This window comes from Marmota flaviventris, chromosome 19 (assembly GCF_047511675.1).
Source record: "Marmota flaviventris isolate mMarFla1 chromosome 19, mMarFla1.hap1, whole genome shotgun sequence".
In the NCBI taxonomy this organism is placed as follows: Eukaryota; Metazoa; Chordata; class Mammalia; order Rodentia; family Sciuridae; genus Marmota; species Marmota flaviventris.
In genome coordinates, this window is record NC_092516.1 from 32836541 (window position 1) to 32856684 (window position 20144).

The following is a 20144-nucleotide window of genomic DNA, read 5'->3' on the forward strand; positions in this document are numbered from 1 at the left end:
TCCCTCCTAGTGTCCTAGCATACGCAATTGAGGCATCTTCAAAGTTCCTGAGAACCCCAGTCCATTGACATTTATGCTGTTTTCTGACACGTCCCCTTCCTAGCCCTCAGCTAGAGTCAGTCAGGTAGGGAGGGATTCTCCCACAGCTCTCTGATGAAGCACACAGACTCAGGCCAGACTGCCTGAGTTCAAACTCCCCGCTGCCTGATCTACTAACTAGGAATCCATCTGTGACTCAGTTTCCCCGTATGCAAAATGGGGCAACGATTGTAACTGCTTCATAGACTTTTGTGGGGTAAATGAGGCAGCCCTTGGCACTGAGTGGGTGCTGTCCCCACTCTGTGGTTCTTGCCTCTGAACACTCACTTGGTGCTGCCCAGGGACCCGCACACAGAATCCACACAGCAAGCATTTACATAAGGCAAAACATGACTGTCCCCTGCCCAGAGGTATCATAGTGGATGGTGTCAAGTGGATCATTTGGATAATTTTGTCTTTTCCCATTAGTTACATGTATACTCCAGAGAGGTCCAAACTTACCCTCCGAAGGTTCCATAATTCAGTTTGCTGAAACAGAACAAACTAGGCAGATTAATAGGGAAAATGTATGCAAATTGATTACATACACATGTACATGAGAATTATTAAAAATATACTAAAGAGAAGGGCTAGAGGGCTGAGGCCTAAATACCCTCTTCATAGGGAAGAGAGTTGTTGGGGGACTGTAGGCAATTTTAGAGGGGTAGTGAATGATTTTATGGGGGTATGGGGGAAATGAGCCCAAAGAACAGACAGTGGCCTAGAACAAAGTTCTCTAGGCCTTAGACATAGGGTCTGATTTTTAGTTTCCCTTTCTGTGACCCGAGTCTCATCGAGCCTGGTGGGAGAAATTTTAAAAACAAGACAGAGGTAGGTTTGTTCCTCTTGGGCGAATCCTGCTCTAGGCAGACAGGGAACTTCCTGGAACTCCCTTTCTGCGCTGGCTGCTCCCAACTGCTCTCTTGGGTTAAGGTCCAAAGAGGTGTCTTTCCTAGCATCATTTGCTGAGCCTCAACAATACGCAACTGGCACAGTTTGACTTTTTGCCCACGTGGGATCACACTCTGTGCGACTTTCTGTTTCCCTTGGAGATCTTTGCACCTGCATAGAGCTCTTCCATGTCTGTCTCCCACCTTATTACACATTTTGCCTGTTCACTGGAAGGCCAGATACTGCACTCGGATTCCAGAACCCTCGTCTCTTTCCTTTGTTGATCAGGTTTCTGACTGTCCCAGAGCATCTGGCACAGAGGGCTTCCACACTCCCTATGTTTTGTTTAATGCTCAATTTATTAAACTCATATGTCTTAGGAGCCAAAATTTAAAAATGCTTCTTTTGGGCACATCTTAATAATGATTAGGAGCATCATTATATTAATTCTCTTAAGTGATTTAGCCTGCAGTTATAAACGTGGCAGGGTTGATTCTTACAAATATTGCAAACACCTTACATAGCAAATAAGGTACATACTAATGTAATGACTACAGATCCAATTTCTTGATCTATAATCTCAACATCATGAGTTTAACATCTTATTTCCTTTACTTAGAAAAAAACGCCTTTTCAGCATTATAGCTATATTTATTTTGGTATTCTTCCAAGTTTGCAAATCCAAAAATAAAAGATTACTATTGTTCATCAGCTGAGTTAAGACTTTTGGGTTACAGATGGGTTGATTTGGGTCCAGGATTGTATCAAGATTGCTCTACCCAAGGTAAGTCAAACTAGGCCACTGGTCATCCAATTAAAGTTGCTCTTCATAAGTAAATTCCATTTGCTATTTCAATAAAGTCCACTCTTTTTTGGGGGGAGGGGGTGCAGGGATTGAACTCAGGAACACTCGACCCCTGAGCCACATTCCCATCCCTTTTTTTTTTTTTTTTTGTATTTTATTTAGAGACAGGGTCTTTCTGAGTTGTGTAGGGCCTTGCTTTTGCTGAGGCTGGCTTTGAATTCATAATCCTCCTGCCTCGGCCTCCCAAGCTGCTGGGATTACAGTTGTGGGCCACCGTACCAAGTTTCAATAAAGTCCACTCTAAAAGGCCCACCCGCTTCATGTCGGTGTTTTGGGTTTTTTTGGACCTTTATTTCATTTATTTATATGTTGTGCTGAGAATTGAACCCAGGGCATCACACATGCTAGGCAAGTGCTCTACCACTGAGCCACAACCCCAGCCCTTCATAGAGGTTTTTGAGTTTTGAAACTTTGTCATTCCCCCAATGTGACTGATGTTCTTTTATAGCTGATATTACATAATACACCTTTATGTTTTTCTGATTGATTAATACAGTCCCATCATTGTGAAATAGAGAATCGTTTAGAATCATTATTATTTTAAATTATATTTTCTTGCTAGTATAGCATTAAAATGAGCCATGCCATCAGAAATTCCATTGCCAAGCCATGAAGGACCAGGCTTCACGGTCTGTCCTGTCTTCATGAGGGCTCTGGGGTGATGTAGTTCCTGGATCACGCAGTAGAACCTGCTCCTTGCCTGGTTCTTGTGTGAGCACCAGGGCTGGGGCCCTTTTCTTCCTGGTTCTCTTGAGGGACCCCCAGTACTGGCGGTTTTTCTGGGGTCATTTTGTTTGTTCCTCATGTCCTGTGTGCTTCTGTTCCCACTTCCATGGAGAATATCCATGGCATTGCTTCACAAGCAGATGAAAACATAACCCATGCATTAGCCATCCCCAACTGCATCAGATTTCTAGGCTGCTTGCTTTTATGTCCCCCTAAATTTTATATTCAAACTTTCCATTATCCCATCATCCTCTTCATGATTGATCACCCTTGAAGGCCCCACCTCTTAAGATTAAATCGTGGGGGTGCAGCCCTTTTGAATGGGATTAGTGCCCTTATAAAAGAAGTTAGAGGGCGCTCCTGGCCTCTCCCACCCTGTAAAGATGCACCAAGAGGTACCACCAGAGAAGCAGAGTGACCTCTCAGGCCCCTCTAGGCTGATGCCTAGACCTTGGACTCCCCACTGTCTGGAGCTGCCAAATAGGAACCCAGTGTTTCTTAGCCTTGAGCAATGAGAATATGGAGATGTGGCAAGCCAGCCGCGGGCTGTGTGTGTGTGAACTGTGAGCATTGAGTGCACAGGGGGGACTGAATTGACGTCGCCCCTCTTTTTGCTTGCTCTGCCATGATCCCCACACAGCACATGAGATGGGCGAGGCCTTCCTAGATGTCAGTCAACCTGCTGACAGCAAGACATCATGAAGCTAGACTCAACCCCTGAAACCTGACCCCTTACCTCATTTGAATGGCCTCTCCCCAATAAAAGGGTTCAGCACATGCTCCTTGCTCTCTTTCTTGCCTGCCTTGCCCCCCTTGTGGGAGCTGCAGCTGAGGAGCGGTCACTGAACCCAAAGAAAAGGTACTTTCTGTGTCTGTGTCTTTATATAGTCCTCAAATTCATTTGCAGTGACGCTGACCCATCTAGTCGTGTGTCGCGACACCCGCACTCTGGAACTGTGAGCAATAAATCTATTATTTATAAGTTACCTAGTGTAATGTGTTTGGTGAGACGCTTTGCCAAACCTGACCACAAACTTAGCACCTTGAAACAATGCATGCTCACTCTCAGTTTCTGTGGGTCATGAACTTGGGCACAGCTTAGCTGGTCTTCTGCTCAGTGTCTCACTAGACTTAACCACAGTGCTGATGGGGCGCGAACTCATGACTGTACCACATCCCTGGTCCCCCATCCCCAAGGCTCCCTGGGCACATCTCTTACTTAGCCTCTGGCCACACTGGCCCCTTTGCTGATCCTAGGTCTTTGCACTTGATGTCCCCTCTATCTACTTCAGTCTTCCCCAAGGTCCAGACTCACTCCTTTACTTTACGGAGGGCTCTGCTAAAATATCATCTCACCCAGGACCCCAAGGCTGCTCTTAGAGGCCACAGAGAGCAGGAACTAATAGCCAGGCTCAGTGACTGATAGATTGAAGGCAGAATCCCAGCTGCCACTGCACCAGCCATTTGATCCCCAACCCCCCTGGCACTAGTGTCTACCTGGTCAGGTAAGGACAGCAATCAGGCTGTGACAGTTACCTGGCTGGTGCACACAGTCGTCCACCTCTCTCATTTCTGTCTGGGATGGACACTGTGTGCCTCTCCCATGTAGTTTCTGGGAGGAACTCACCTTCATCCTTGGCCGTTACAGCCCTGATCTATACTTCTCTCCAGGACCCATATGACTCTGTTCTCTTTCCCCAGCCTTTAGTAGATGTAATCATCTTGGGCTGCCCGTGGAAGCCTCTCCATACCTAAACCAAATTCTCTATCCTCCAAATCACTTCCACTCCCTGCCCCCAATGCACTAACAACAGACAGATTAACAGAAGAAGACACACACACACAGGAATGTGTCAACTGTGAACCCAAGGAAGTTCCGAGCCTTACAAACCCTTCCTGATGGTGAAGCCAGAATTAGACAGGCAGTCAGTATAGATAGGTAAATCAAGTCAGGTTGGATTAAGGAGGCCAATTTTGAGTAAGTCCCAGAAGTTGGAGACTGTCCCTGAAATTCCTTCAGAGCCCTTCTTCCACCGGATCAAGAACCTGCCCCTGCTCTAACCTGTTGCCAAGGTAACTTATCCCAGGAATTGCCTCTCCCTACAGGGAGCTATAAGGTTGCTAATTAATGTGTCTTGGGCTGCTCCCTCCTGCCCTTCCCCCTTCAGTCCGTCTGTTTCCCACCTTTTGGCCATCCCACTGAGCATTCCTGGGCCTAGTAACATAAGCAGGGAGGAGATTGGGGCGGGGGAAGACCAGGAGAAAGCCTAAGACCTATTAAAAGGCAAAACACCCTGGCTTCTTGGGATACTAGGATACCAGCTATGGCCCCCTTCTCCCTCCCTTTTTAAATAAATCCTGCTTTATATGCTTGCTTCTCTAATTTCAAACTTCAACATGTGAGGGATCAGAACTCGTCACCAATCACCCATGGTATCAATTGGAGGAGACGGATGGGGGGGAACGTGGGCAACCTGGAAGAATAGGGAATGGTTATTAGGGAGAAGGAGTGGACCCCATGGAGACACAGATTAGCTTGCAAATGACTCTCTTTGCAATCTGAATGAGCCCAAGACATTATCTTGTGACAAGAGTTCATCCAAGCGTGGCTACAGTCCTGAGAGTCCTCCTCTGGGACAGATCATGAGATTTTGTAGAAGGAACAGTGTTCTCTTTGGCAGGCTCAGTCTTAAGGCAGGGAAGGGAACAGCAGAGCCCTTCCTCCATCCCCGTACCTGCCCTGTGGAAAACAAAGAGGATCAAGAGATGGAAGGGGGGGCTATCCGAGAGACCGCGAATCTGAGACTTTCCCCTGACACGCGCTCTTGCTGAGCACTTAACAATAACCAAAGAACTATGCCCTGGAGTGACAGCTGGGCAAACTATCCCACATTCCTAAAGCCTCTTTTAATTGATGATCTTTTTTTTTTTTTGGTGGGGGGAGGGGTTTGGGGATTGAACTCAGGGCTACTGGACCACTGAGCCACATCCCTAGCCCTATTTTGTATTTTCTTTAGAGACAGGGTCTCTCTGAGTTGCTTAGCACCTTGCTTTTGCTGAGGCTGGCTTTGAACTCAAGATCCTCCTGTTTCAGCCTCCCAAGCTGCTGGGATGACAGGCGTGTGCCATTGTGCCTGGTTTCATTTGATGATTTTTATTGCTTTGGGAGAAAGAAGAGAGGCAGTGAAGGATGTGGAAAATCAGTCCAAGGACACTTTCCCAATCTGCAGCTGGCCTTGTCTGGGGTAAAACTGAAGCTTTTGTCATTTAGAATCCTAGGCCTCAGCCAGAGCAAGGAGCACAAAAGGAACTCCACCTGGATGGTCCGGAATTCCCTATTCACATTCCTGTCCCATCCTATTGAAGCCTATATAATCCAGCTTGCTTCAGCCGGCTGCCATTTTCTGCCTTGAAAATGAGCCACGATGGAGTTCCACCAGTTGACTCCCCGGCCAAATACAGAATAAAGAAAAGCCTGCTGGAAAAAAAGAGGAGGAAACCCTGCTGATCCGGGGTTTGCTTCCTTTCTCCCACCTTTGTCCTAACAGGTAGTAACTGTGAAACGTCTGGAAAGGTATCCGCATGAATGTCTCCCCCCTAAAACATACTCGATGACACAATGGTGACCTAGAAGGAGGAATTCAGGAATTATATGTTAAAGACTTTACTGTAAAGGGCCCAGCTCTGTAGGGACCTGAACCTTACCAAGTACTTCTCTTTGTACTCCCTGGCCCCCTCTGCCCTGACATGCTCTATTTATTGGCTTGAAGGTAAGTGAAGTGCTGTTGACAGGATTTATTCTGTGTAAGGTGACCTCAGGTTCCTGACAGTAGCCTCCCAGGCCAGCACATAAGGATGCGCTTCCTGTGAGTGAGGCATCTGAGGCCAGTGGTACAGCATGGGGCAGAGGGTAGATGTGGTCCCCTCGTGTCCAATCTCAGTCCCCAGCTCCAAAGCAAGACCAGGACAGTAGAAATTCATGTCTTCCCAAGCATCAGTCTGTCGCGATGGGCAAAAGGTGCAACTTATGCAGTCGAGGGAGAGAAATAAAGAATGTCCATGCGCTTTTGACCTTTTCAATGCTTTATTCACTCAAATCACTTAATACAATTTCACTCTATAGGTTTCTAATCAAGAAAATGACAACCCTTAATGCTAGGCATTGCAATAGACAGAATCAATTCACAGCAAACAATTCTAGGTTAATTCTAAGCACTGCCAACACACTTAAGCATGACAGGCTCATGAAAGACATTCCCCCTGCATGTTAAGCTCAAGTTTCAGATCAAATGTCTCAAGCCTTAGGCTCTGAGTCCAGCAGGTGCACACTCACTCAGACCACGGTGATCAGATCAGGATCCCAGGCAGGCTTCTCCTGGGGTGGAGCTGACAGCTGGTTGAGGAGAGGGTCCTAGGGAGAAGTTGCGGCTCTCACCAGGGTCAAGATGCAGCTGTAGACTTTTGAGAGAGGTGAGGAAGATGCAGAGGATCAGGCAAACGGAGGGAAAAGTTGGGATGTCAGTCCAGGTCTTCACCAGGCTCTCCAGCGTGAGAGCATCAGTGTGGCTGGCTGAATGTTCATTTGCTCCACCATTTATACTAAATTTGGGGGCTTCTGACCACCCTTTCAGTCCCTATCAGCTGCCACTGGATTTCTCATTGACCTCATTCGTCCTGAGGTTAAAGCATCTGGTCTGGTGGTCCCCACCCTGATTTTCTTGCTTCCGGTTCTTGGTTCTTATCAGGTCAAGGGCAACATGTTAGAGACTTCACTCTGAGTTTATCAGGGTGGGGAGAAGTGACTTGTTTGTGTCTGAGGGCCACACTAGAGGACTCTGTAGGTGTGCCTGTTGAGACTGCAGGTTTCAAACTGGAGTTTTAAAATGAGGTTGCTGGGCTGGGGATGTGGCTCAAGCAGTAGCGCGCTCGCCTGGCATGCGTGCAGCCCAGGTTCGATCCTCAGCATCACATACAAACAAAGATGTTGTGTCCGCCAAAAAAAAAAAAAAAACTAAAAAATTAATATAAAAATTCTTTCTCTCTCTCTCTCACTCTCTCTTTAAAAAAAATAAAATGAGGTTGCTTAGGCTAAGGCCTAAGGCCATCCTCACACAGTCTCAGTCCTCCCAGTCACTAGTTCTAAGGCACAATGGCTGGATTTTTGACTATGGAGCGCGTGCAGCAGTTTGGATCTAAAATGTCCTTTGAAGGCCCACATGTTAAAGGTTTAGTCCTTGACTTGGTGCTTTTGGAAAATGGTAGAAACTTTTAGAAAAGAGGTGGGGTGGTGGTTATGGGGAATGTGCCCACCAAGTGGCTTATGAGAACCCGGCCCCTTTTCCTCCTTTCTCCTTTGCTTCCTGGCCACAGCAATGTGAGGTGCTTGGCTTCTCTACCTGCTGACATGATGTGCCATCTCACCACAGGTTCAAGAGCAACTGGGCCGGGGCTGGGGATGTGGCTCAAGCGGTAGCGCGCTCACCTGGCATGCCTGTGGCCCGGTTCGATCCTCAGCACCACATACAAACAAAGATGTTATGTCCGCCGAAAACTAAAAAATAAATATTAAAATTCTCTCTCTCTCTCTTAAAAAAAAAAAAAAAGCAACTGGGCCGACCAATCACAGGCTGGAGCCTCTGAAACCCTGAGTCAAAAATAACCTTTTTCTCTGTGTAAGTTGGTTTCGGGTATTTGTCACATAATGGAAAGGTGACAAACAGTAATGTGAACTTCCTTGTGCTTGGGGAATCTGGACCTCGGAGTAGGTATGGTAGAATATGAAATACATTTGATCTCTGGCCCCAGTTCCTGGCACAGAGCACCTAAAACCCTAGGAATTTCCTGAGTGATAGAGTATCTTTTGTTAAGTAGTGAGAGTTAAAGTGGTGACTTTACCCTCCTGGCCAGAAAGATCCGGAGTTGGGACTTCCAGCCCCACCCACTGATTTGTGGAAAGGGCCAGAAGCTTGAGATTAGGCCCTCTAAGAACCCTGGATGAGCTGCCTGGGCAGGTGAACTGAAGGAGGTCACGGGAAGGTGGCCCCAGAGAGGGCCTGGACGTTCCACGCCCCACTCTCCCCACATATTGCCCTGGGCATCTCCTCCCACTGGTTATTCCCAGGTTGTAACCTTTATAACAAACTAGTAAACTGTGAAAATAAAAGGAAAATCACTATGAAAACAACATTGACAGGCTTTTCAAAATGAGTCAGGAAGCCACCAAGGAAGAAGACGATGGTCAATCAGCTGCTGCCTAGGGACTTGACCCTTGGTCACTTTCACCCTTTGACCACAGGCATCTGGAACAACCAGATCTGTTGGAGAGGACACTGCTCAGAGGCTCAAGGTGCATAGCGAGGTTGTTAGACTCGTGCTTTATGGGCATTTCCAGGCTGTCCAGGCATTCTTTTGTCTTCTGTCAGCCGTGGAGCTCCTGTTCCTTCCAGCACACAAGCTCCCATTGTATGCCTTCCTTGGGACACTGATTCTGAGCTATTAGAAGCTGTGTCTCCTGCATTGTGATTCCTAAGACCTCAAGTCCTTTGCTTTTCCAGTTGTGAGTCTGAACTGATGGATGTCACATGGTGCCAGAAGGGGGACTTGAAGAGCCTCATCTCTGCTGCCACGGACACAAGTGAAACCAACCATGTGGGCCCTTGGTGCTCCACTGTGTTCCTAGTGGCATCCTAGGGGCAGGTCCTCTGGGATTTAGAACCTCCTGTCTTTGGTCAGTTCTGAACCTTCCTTTGGTGACCTTTGTTGCCAGGTCACCCTCATCTAGCTGAGCATGGAATTTTCAAGACAGAAAACTTTGACATAAATTTTATGTGAATACACATAACTATGGAAAGTTCCGGTGGGAAACTGCCGCTTGGTACTCTGGCTTCCTTGTGGCTGAAGTGATGGGCGCCCTCCTGTAAGAAGGCAGACAGGACGAAGGTGGGAGCTGGGAAGCAGACCTGGGATCAGCAGACTTTCCTTACTCAGTATGAAGCAGCCGAGTCAATTAGTGGAACCTTGGTGGGGCTCATCTTGGGGCAGAAAATGGCAGTGGGCTGCAGCAAGGGCCTGGGTTATGTAGGCTTGAGTTAGGGTGGGGAGGGAGGGCCATTCCTAGGGTCAATTGTACTGGGGTCCAGCTGACCTATTAGGGTGGGACAGGAACGTGAGTGGGGAATTTCCTGGGGCTTATTGGCAGCAGGTGACCCATTGTGGGTGGGTCAGGTGCCAGTCAGGTAGAGTTCCTTTTGTGTTCCTTCCCTCTGGCTGAGGCCTGGAAATTTAGATGACAAAGCTTAGGGGAAATGTCCTTGGACTTCTCTTCCACATACTTCATCTCCTTATAAATTTCTGTTGCAATGGGCTAAACGTTATTTGTAATGCTTTACTTTTTTGTGGGGGGAGTAGGGGTTGGGGGGTAAGGACACTGGAATTGAACTCAGGGACGCTCCACCACTGAGCCACACCTTCAGCCCTGTTTTGTATTTTATTTAGAGACAGGGTCTCACTGAGTTGCTTAGTGACTCACTGTTGCTGAGGCTGGCTTTGAATTCACAAGCTTGCATCCTCAGCCCCACCTCCACCCCCAGCCATTGGGATTACAGGCATGAGCCACCATGCCTGGCCCTCAGAATGCCTTAAACTATGTTGGCCCATTTGGGGTTTTATTAGAGCATCATAATTATACCAGTAACTGGGTTCATTTTGACAAAATCATAGATACAAGGAATTTGCTTTTAATCCCCATTCCCCTCCCCACACTTTTCTTCCCCTCCAGCCCCCTATTCACCCTCTTCTACTAAACTTCCTTTTTTCCCTAAATTTTTAGTTCTAGATGGACTCAATACCTTTATTTATTTATGTGGTGCTGAGGACTGAACCCAGGGCCCTATGTATGGGAGACAAGCGCTCTACCACTGGGCCACAACCGCAGCCCTATACTTCCTTCCTAACACATACACATGTACATAAAGGTGAAATCCACTGTGGTACCTCTATATATGACCAGTACATGATCTCATTAGATTCATTCCATTGTCTTCCCCTTTCCCTTCCTTCCTCCATCCCTCACTCTCTCTCCTCATCTTCCCAGGGATATCTGATCTCCCAAACACCTTCTTTGTTTTGTTCTGGCTTCCACATGTGAGAGAAAACATTTGATCCCTGATTTTCTGAGTGTTATTTCATTTAGCATTATTTTCTTCATTTCCATCCATTTATTGGCAAATGCTATTATTTCATTTTTATGGCTGAGTAAAACTCCATTGTGTGTATATACCATTTTTTCTTTTTCTTTTTTTGGTACCAAGTATTGAACCCAGGGGCCGCTTAACCACTGAACCATATCTCTAGCCCTTTTAAAAAAAGATATATCTATTTTATTTAGAGATAGGGTCTCCCTCAATTATTGAGGCTGGCTTTGAACTTGTGATCCTCCTGCCTCAGCCTCCTAGCCACTGAGATTACAGGTGTGCACCATCGAGCCCCACTACATTGCGTTTTCTTAATCCATTCATCTACTTACAGGTATCTGAATTGAATCTTCCTGTAGTTTTGATTTGCATTTCCCTAATTTCTAGCAAATCTGAACACTTTTTCATATATTTCTTGGCATTTGTGTTTCTCCTTTTAAAAAGTTTCTGTTTAATTCTTTTGCCCATTTATCGATTGGGATATTTGGTTTTTGTTGTTGGTGGTGGTACTGGGGATTGAATCCAGGGGTGCTTAACCACTGAGCCACATCCCCAGCCCTTATATTTTATTTAGAGACAGGATCTCAATGAGTTGCGTAAAGTCTTGCTGCTGAGGTTGGCTTTACACTTGCAATCCTCCTGCCTCAGCATCCACAGCAGGCTATTTGTTTTTTTGGCATTGAGTTTTTTTACTTCTTTATATATTCAGGATATTAATTCCCTGTCAGAGGCTAGCTAGCCAAGATCTTCTCCCATTCTTTAGTCTCTCCCTTCATTCTCTTAATCATTTTCTTTGCTGGGCAAAAGTTAGTGATTCTTGATGGCATCCCACTTATTGATTCTTGATTTCTTTCTTTTTTTTTTGTTGGGGGAGGTACCAGGGATTGAATTTGGGGCACTCAACTTCTGAGCCACATCCCCAGTCCTATTTTGTGTTTTATTTAGAGACAGGGCCTCACTGAGTTGCTTAATTCCTTGCTTTAGCTGAGGTTGGCATTGACTTAATGATCCTCCTGCCTCAACCTCCTGAGCCACTGGTATTACAGGTATGTACCACTGTGCCTGTAATGCCAGATTCGTGGGACCCCAGTAGACCTCCAGGAGCCGAATCCGATGCAATCACACGAGAGTCTTTATTGCAAGCTGGAGCCTGAACTCACAACCGTTCCCAACTCAGTGGTTCCAGGGAGTGAGTCCTGGTCCTTTGTCCAGTGAGATTTTATAGTTTTGCGGGGGATACTCTACGTGTCACAACATCACACAGCAAATCATTCCATACTGTGGGAAAATCAAACAATAATTCTTAACATTGATTAGCACATTCACTGGCGGGAACAAGTTGGGTAGGGGTGATTGGTTAGTACAAGAGGGGGATTCGTTTGAACTGATTGGTTTAGGCCATGAGGGGGGGTACATGCTGAACTACATGGTTTCCCAACATGTTATCAACCACCATAAACTACTGGGGGGTCATCTGGCATCCCAGGTATTTTCCCTGTCTCATGCTGATTGGTGGTTGCTAGGGGGTTGCTAGGGGCCCTCATCTAGCCTAACTGAGTTAGGGACACTTAGCACCTGCAGATCTCTCCTGTTATTTGTAGATAAACAACTCAGCAGGGTGGGTATGTGCTTAGGAGTGTTCTGTGGGTTTTTCCAAGGACAAGGGTCATGCCCCCTTCCTTAGGACAGGCCTGGAGGTAGAAGCTGCTGTTATTTATTTATTTTCAAAAATGGAGTCACATCAGTTTCTCATGCCCAGCTCTTGCTTTTATTTCTTAAGCTTTAGGGGTCTTGTTGAGGAAATTAGTACCTGCTTCTGTATGATGTAGTAGTAGAATTTGGTGCTTTTTTGATATTTCAAAATTGGTTTGTGCTTACCTAGAATATGCGAGGCCCTGGATTTGAGCTCCAGCGCTGGAAAGGAAAAAAAAAATAAGCCTTTTCTAGCTGAACACATGTTCAAAACTCTAGCTCAGAAAAGCCACAGAAGGGCTGGAACTATAATTCATGGATAGGGTACTGGCCTAGCACACACCACCAGTCCCTGGGTTCAATCCCCAGCTCCACCATGACAGAACTAAAGGCAGGGCCACTACAGTTATGGGCACTCGGATTCAGGTCACTCAGTTTATGAGCTTCCACATTAAACAACTGTCTCCAGCCAAATCCCTCAAACTCCTTAAGTTCCCCGAAGGCATGTGTTATTAAAAAAAAAAACAACTAACTAAAAATCCTGGTTATTTTTAAAGGACTGTAAAAATTATTGCATGTACATCAGCAACAATGGCAGGGCTTTGATAAATTCCACATCCCAACAGCAACCCTCAGTGGGGTTGTGCTGAGAAATTACATTTTCCCCATGTTTACAGCAAACTTTCTAGGAATACAGATTGGATAACCAGGAACAAGGTTATTAAATCCCTGATTGATACAAGAGCTACCTTATCTGTCTTCAACCCCTATCAGTTTCTTAATTCCTCTTTGTTGGAATAAAAAACTCAGTGGCAGGGCTCTCAAACCAACCTGTGATGGTTTTTAAATCCCAACCTATTCTATTTCAACTGGGACCTATGTAGGAATTTCACCAATTCCTAATAATTCCTTCTATACCTATACAACTATTGGGAAGATATTTTTTTTTTTTTTTTTTTTGGTACTGGGGATTGAACTCAGAGGCACTCAACCACTAAACCACACCCCCGGCCCTTTTTGATATTTTATTTAGGAGCAGGGTCTCACTGAGTTGCTTCAGGCCTCACTAAGATGCTGAGGCTGGCTTTGGGTTACAGGCGTGTACCACCTGCCTGGTGGAAAGAGATTTTCTTAAAGCTTGTCAGGCACACATCTCATATTCCCAAAAAGGAGAAATATTTTTATATTTTAGTTCATCTTAATTTAAACAACAGGACCTGAGACATGGTTATAAGTATAAAGTAAAAGTATAAAACCTAGTTCTGTCCATGTAATTGTGTCAGTATGAGTGTGTTTGTTAGTTTTCTATCACTAGAACAAAATAGCTGAGATAATTTACTTATAAAGAGAAAAAGGTTATTTTGACTCACAGCTCTGCGGTTTCTAGTTCCAGATGCAGCAGGGCAGTACTTCATGACAGGAGCATGTGGTGGGACAAACTCTTTACCTCATGGCCAGGAAGGGGCATACTACCAATACCCTAAGGACCTTCCACAGGTAATTTTCTTCTATCAGGGATTTATAGTATCTCTATTTTAATCATTAGTTAAATGCTTATGATAAAGGATTTCATCTTCTTAGAAAAATGAAATTAACCCAGATGTTTTTCAAGGTCATGTGACTTTATTAAACAAACACTACTGGTCTAATTCAAACAGATTTATCCATCAGCATTAAATATAATACAGATACAACAATTTTATCTCTATTAGATATTTAATATCATAAAAATATAAGTTTGCCGGGCACAGTGGTGCATGCCTGTAATCCCAGCAGCTCAGGAGGCTGAGGCAGGAGGATCGTGAGTTCAAAGCCAATCTCAGCAATGGCAAGGTGCTTAGCAACTCAAATGAGACCCTGTCTCTAAATAAAATACCAAATAGGGCTGGGGATGTGGCTCAGTGCTTTAGTGCCCCTGAGTTCAATCCCCAGTACCCAAAAAAAAAAAAAAAAAAAAAAAAAAATATATATATATATATATATATATGTTTTAATCATCCAAAAATGAGTAAATCAAGTAGCTATAAATGGGATAAAATTTACAAGTGTATTTGGAGGGGGATACCAGGAATCGAACTCAGGGACACTTGACCGCTGAGCCACATCCCAGCCCTATTTTGTATTTTATTTAGAGACAGGGTCTTGCTGAGTTGCTGAGGCTGGCTCTGAACTCACGATCCTCTTGCCTCAGCCTTCTGAGCTGCTGGGATTACAGAACTGTGCCACTATACAAATGTATTTTTAAGAACTGTTTTATAATATGTTTACTTCAAGGTTTTTTTTAATCTTTAAGTTTTGCTAAGTTAAATAACAAATACCTATTAAATATCAAGATCATTTCTAAATAAGTCAAAATATGGAAACAGAAGTCATTAAGCATAAGTTTAAAATCCACATAACTGTGATAGTTTGTCTTTATATAGTGTTTTTTTGTTTGTTTGTTTTTGTTTTTGATGATGCTGGGAGTCGAACCCAGGGCTTTGTGCATTCGAGGCAAGCACTCTACCAACTGAGCTGAGCTATATCCCCAGCCCTGTCTTTATATACTATTTAAAATCTTGGGGCTGGAGTTGTGGCTCAGTGATACAGCATTTGCGTGGTATATGTGAGGCCCTAGGTTCAATCCTCAGCACTGCATATAAATAAATAATAATAAATAAATAAATAAATAAAAGATCCATTTACAATTAAAAAATATTTTAACAACAACAAAACCCAAACAAATAAACAAACAAAAAAACCCTAAATATATTTGGGTATGTTAGGTCCTATTGCTCTATAAGGAAACACATTTCTAGAAATTATAAAATAGTGTGTATGTACAGAATGCTGTTTTACAATTGCTAGAAATTAAAACTGTAATATATGTACGTAAAACTACTAAAAACAATTCTGTATACGAATATATCTATGTTTTTGGCAAGATGTTAAATGAAAGCCATCAGAATATAGTTTTCACTAAGATAAAAACAATTTTCTCTAATTTGGAGACCATTTCAAAATAAAGAGATGAGCTAGGCGTGGAGAAGCCCACCTGTAATATCAGCGACTCAAGAGGCTGAGGCAGAAAGACTGAAAGTTCAAGGCCAGCCTCAGCACTGAGACTCTGTTTAGAAATAAAAAATAATTTAAAGAAAGAACAGGGGGATGCCTCACATGCACAAGGCCCTGGTTCAAAGAAAAAAAAAGTAAGAGCTGGGGATAAGACTCAGTGGTTAAGCACTCCTAGGTTAAATTCCTGGTACAAAAAAAAAAAAAAAAAAAACAGAATAAATAAAAATCAAGAGATAAAAATAAATAGGTAAAAAGCATATAAGATTTACTAAAATCTAGGTGATCAAGCTATTTATTTATAAGGTTCTATTAAAATTAGCATTTTTATTAATAATACACTGATACAAAAGTAAATTTGATGTGTTTGGCAAAGTTTCCAAAATCAAATTTCAAAATGAAGCCTTTCTGAACAAAAACTAACCTTGGGATTTCCATGAGTACTGGAAGTCCAAAAGTGATATTTTAGACCTAAATTACAAGGAAGCATTATCAAATAAGGATGCTTAGCCTTCTTGTAGTTGCATTTGTGTGACTGTGTTATTAATATGTATAACTGTGACTTGTATGTCTCCTTCCTGGTGGAAGCCTTCCCCTGGCACAGGATCACAGCCATGGCAGTCAGTAAAATACTACTTTCAAAAGACTATCATTTTCTGGGGAGAACCTCTGAGCTGCATAATAACAGAGCATCTATTTTGTTAGACAAGTAAGTGTTCAGTTTGCCGAATCTGGCCCATATTCCAACATTTCCATTGTACCTATCGACTTCAGTCCTTAGGATTGATGGAACGGACTGATGGAATCATAAAAACTCATTGAGCTAAACTACTGGAAAACTTTGTTTTGGAGTAAGGCATTACCCCTGATACAAATGAACCTACTGCTTCAGGTAAAGGTGAACAGACCTACTGCTTCAGGTAAAGTAAGTTGTCACTAAGTTCACAACTTATAGAAAGATCTTGTTACACTAGCACACAATCTTCAACCTGGCAATTATTGTGCTAGAAACCCCATCTTCATAAAAGCACTTCAACTCTCATTAAAAGGCTATTATTAACTCATCTTATGCTGCTAAACTGAAAGATTTTGGCTCAGTTTCATGTTCCTCATTTAAAGGTAAGTGACTCTACCTACACAGTCTACTGAAGGCACTAGAGACCCAGTCACGCAGCCAATAGCTCACCAGTCCTGGAATAATAAAGCAGATGACACTGGATGTAGTCAGCTCTCCCAGGATTTGGGAAGCGGGCTGTAAAATCCTTCTCTTTATAAATTACCTAATGCTGACAAGACTTGCTCTTTTCTTTATAATGTTTTCTGTAAGATCCCACACATTGTGTAACCACCTCCCCTGCCAAAATGGTGATTCCATGATGACTGGGTGGAACTAATCACCCTCCTTGTCTGCTCTGATGAAGAATATCAAGGTATTGCCCAAGCCCTGCTCCCACTGCCTCTTTGTTACTTTTATGTGGCCTCAGGCTCTCCATCCAATCACCTCTTTCCTCCCCTGATGGGTTTCTAGGAATGAGCCTTTCTAGCTCCAAGGGACAAGACCTATAAAAATCAACACACAATCCAAAAATTGATTTCCACCATGCGACCAGCGCACTGGTTTCATTAAAGAGGTTCTTGGCATAAAAGTTAGCTAGTGAGATCAAATAAACACACAGACTCAATTACCTTTTTCTATGACCAGGTCCGAGACGGCTCTCCCTCTGGCTCACACCTCGAACTATCTGGTAGGGCAGCAGGGATTACTCAGGGCTAGCAGGAGAGAGAGAGAGAGCATGCCAGGGAGTGGCCTTTTATTGGGGAACAAGAAATTCAGGGGAGAATTCCATCCAATGAAGGTTGAGGGGGGCAGCACTCCAAGGTCAGGGTCAGTGATTGGCCCCAGGGTCAGTGGTCAGTCACACCCCCACACGGACAGGCTCTCACCCCAGGAGAGGGTCGGGAAAGCTCCGACACAGTTTAGCCAGAGCGCCTCACACCCAATCCGGGAGTTGCCCAGTCACGTGTGAGAATGGCTCCCCACAATTGATCATTTTCTTTGAAAAGATTGTGATCAAAAGGAGAGAATTAAAAAAATTAAAGGAGAACTATGAGGAAATCACTGAAAGATCTTTTAAAGCAAGAGTGGAGAGGCCATCAAAGGAGGACTTATCCCTGATTTGGCTGCTGCCAGGAATGTGACCTTTGGTCACCTTCACCCTTTGACCACAGGCATCTGGAATGACTGGAAAGACCAATGACACTGTGCCTGGAGACTCAAGATTCATATCAGGGGCTCAGGGTATAGCTCAGTGGTACAGTGCTTGTCCAGTATGTAAAAGGCCCTAGGTTCCGTTCCCAGCAACACACACACACACACACACGTACGTTATCAAACTTTCATTTTATGGACATTTCCATTTTGCTTCAATATTATTTTCTTTTTTTTTTTTTTAGTTGCCAATGGCCCTTTATTTCATATATATATAATCTCCCTGAGGATTGAACCCAGGGCCTCAAACATGCCAGGCAAGTGCTCTACCGCTGAGCCACAACCCCAGCCCTCAATATTCTTTTCTTTATTGGCTAACAGTCACAAGCCCAATTTGTTCTCAACATAAGCTCCTCCATTCCTGCCTTATTCACTGACTTAGAGTTGTCTGAATTTGTGTCTCCCAAACTGCGATTCCTAAGAACTCTCCAAATTAAATCCTTTTGCTTTTATAGTTTCTGAGTTTTGGACTGATTAACAAAAATAAGTTGTTGCATTCTTGGTGACAAAAACACTCAGGCTCACTCCAGGGAACTAGGCTGCATGAAATAATTACACAAGAGTCAGAGAAACGTTTTTCTCTGGGGGTCCTGTGAGGGCTCCCCTGACCTTAAGGGTCCACAGAAAGAAAGGCCACACTCAAAGGCAGAGCAAGAGAAGGGGACACACAAAGGGCGTTTCATAGAATATTCTATCCCAAACGGCAAGGGGTAATATCACAAAGGAACAGGTGAGCAGAGCTCAATCCATGGGGCTGCAGGAAGGCATGTCTACGCATGAAGACACATTCTGCTACTTCGAGCATCGGGGCAATGTCTGGGGCCACTACAAATGTGGCCAGATCACTATGAAAGTGTCCGACAGAGACTCTACCAATCACGCGAAGGAAAATGCTGGTCATTCAGCACGACCGCCTCTCACAATAAGCGTTTCCCTAAGTTCTGTGAGTCATTCCAGCAAATAACTGCTGACTTACAGCCATCTGGTCCTAAGTATGGGAGGCCCAGGCATGCAAATGGCATCTGAAGTGGGGGCAGTCTTGTGGGACTGGGCCTTTAGCTTGTGAGATTTGACATTAACTTGGAATTAAATTGAATGTAGGACATCCTGTGGTGCCAGGGAATTGGCTGATGTGGGGGAAGGTCATATCTGGTGTTCAGAGTGTTCTGTATCAAAGTGTAGACAAACAGGGGTGGTTAGAGACAGGACCCTTGCTCTCTCAAACCCCCAACCCCAAGATAAGGACAGAGGACTGGGTGTTGGCCAGCTGATACTCAAGCCTATGACTTCAGGGCTGCAGTGAATAACAAAAAGGACAGTTAGGAAGTCATTGCACCCAAGATCCAGGACTGAGTGGAGGGATGGCAGCGGGGCAATGACCATCAGCACCAATGTGACATCCTGATCAGGCTGTTGCTGCCCAAGCCTGAAGCTGTGGTTAGTTCTCGGCTGTCCTCGGCTCCTGTTTCTTGACCTGGCTGGCAACCTTCTGTGGATTCTATGCACCACACCATGTCCATCACCACAGATTCCTGGGTTTTGGTTGACAATCTATGAACTCTGACTAGCTGTAGGGACTTGGGCAAATTACCTTCTTCCTCTATAGGGAAAGTCCACTGGGACTAATAGTTACCCAGTCTGCCTAGGTATAGGGTGAGCTCTTTGGCTAACCATTTTTTTGAGGTGCTAAGGATTGAACCCAGAGCCCTGAACATCTAGGCAAGAGCTCTAACCCTGAGCTACAGCCCCAGCCCCCTGGCTCAACTTTCTGAGAATGAAACAGATGTCTGCTTAGAATATTTAATAATTTGGTTTTATGTAAATATTTTTTTTTTTTGTAAATTTGCTTTATTTCACGTGAAAAGACTATTCCAGACAAATTTCATTAGAATAGTTCTACAAATACATTTACCACAAAATAAACCACTATTCAAAAGGCACAGGAAAAAGTAATGTAGAGATTTAAGAATACTTGTCTTCCATCTCTTCAGCAGGCTGTCCTCATTGGTCTAATTATTGCCATCTTGTTTGTATTAAACTGGATGCTGGATAGTTTCTGGATATGGTGAACTAGCCTTCAAGAACTCCTCAAGGCGTTTTATCTTCTTAGCTCGTTGGTCACAAAGTTCTCGGAACCACACTGCCAGGCTCTGGAGAATGTTCTTTACCCGAGTCTTCACGCCGGGCTGCCCAAACACGGTGATTTCGACTAGTTCCCCGGTGTCGGTTGGGTCCACCCTCAGCAAAGCCTGGCTCATCCACTCCATTTCCGAGAGTACGGTTCCGTCTTGGCCAAAAATTGGGTCTACCAGCCAGGGGTCCAGTTCCTGCGCGGAAAACCACCACGGCCATACACGAATCGGTGGTGGCGGAACGTGAA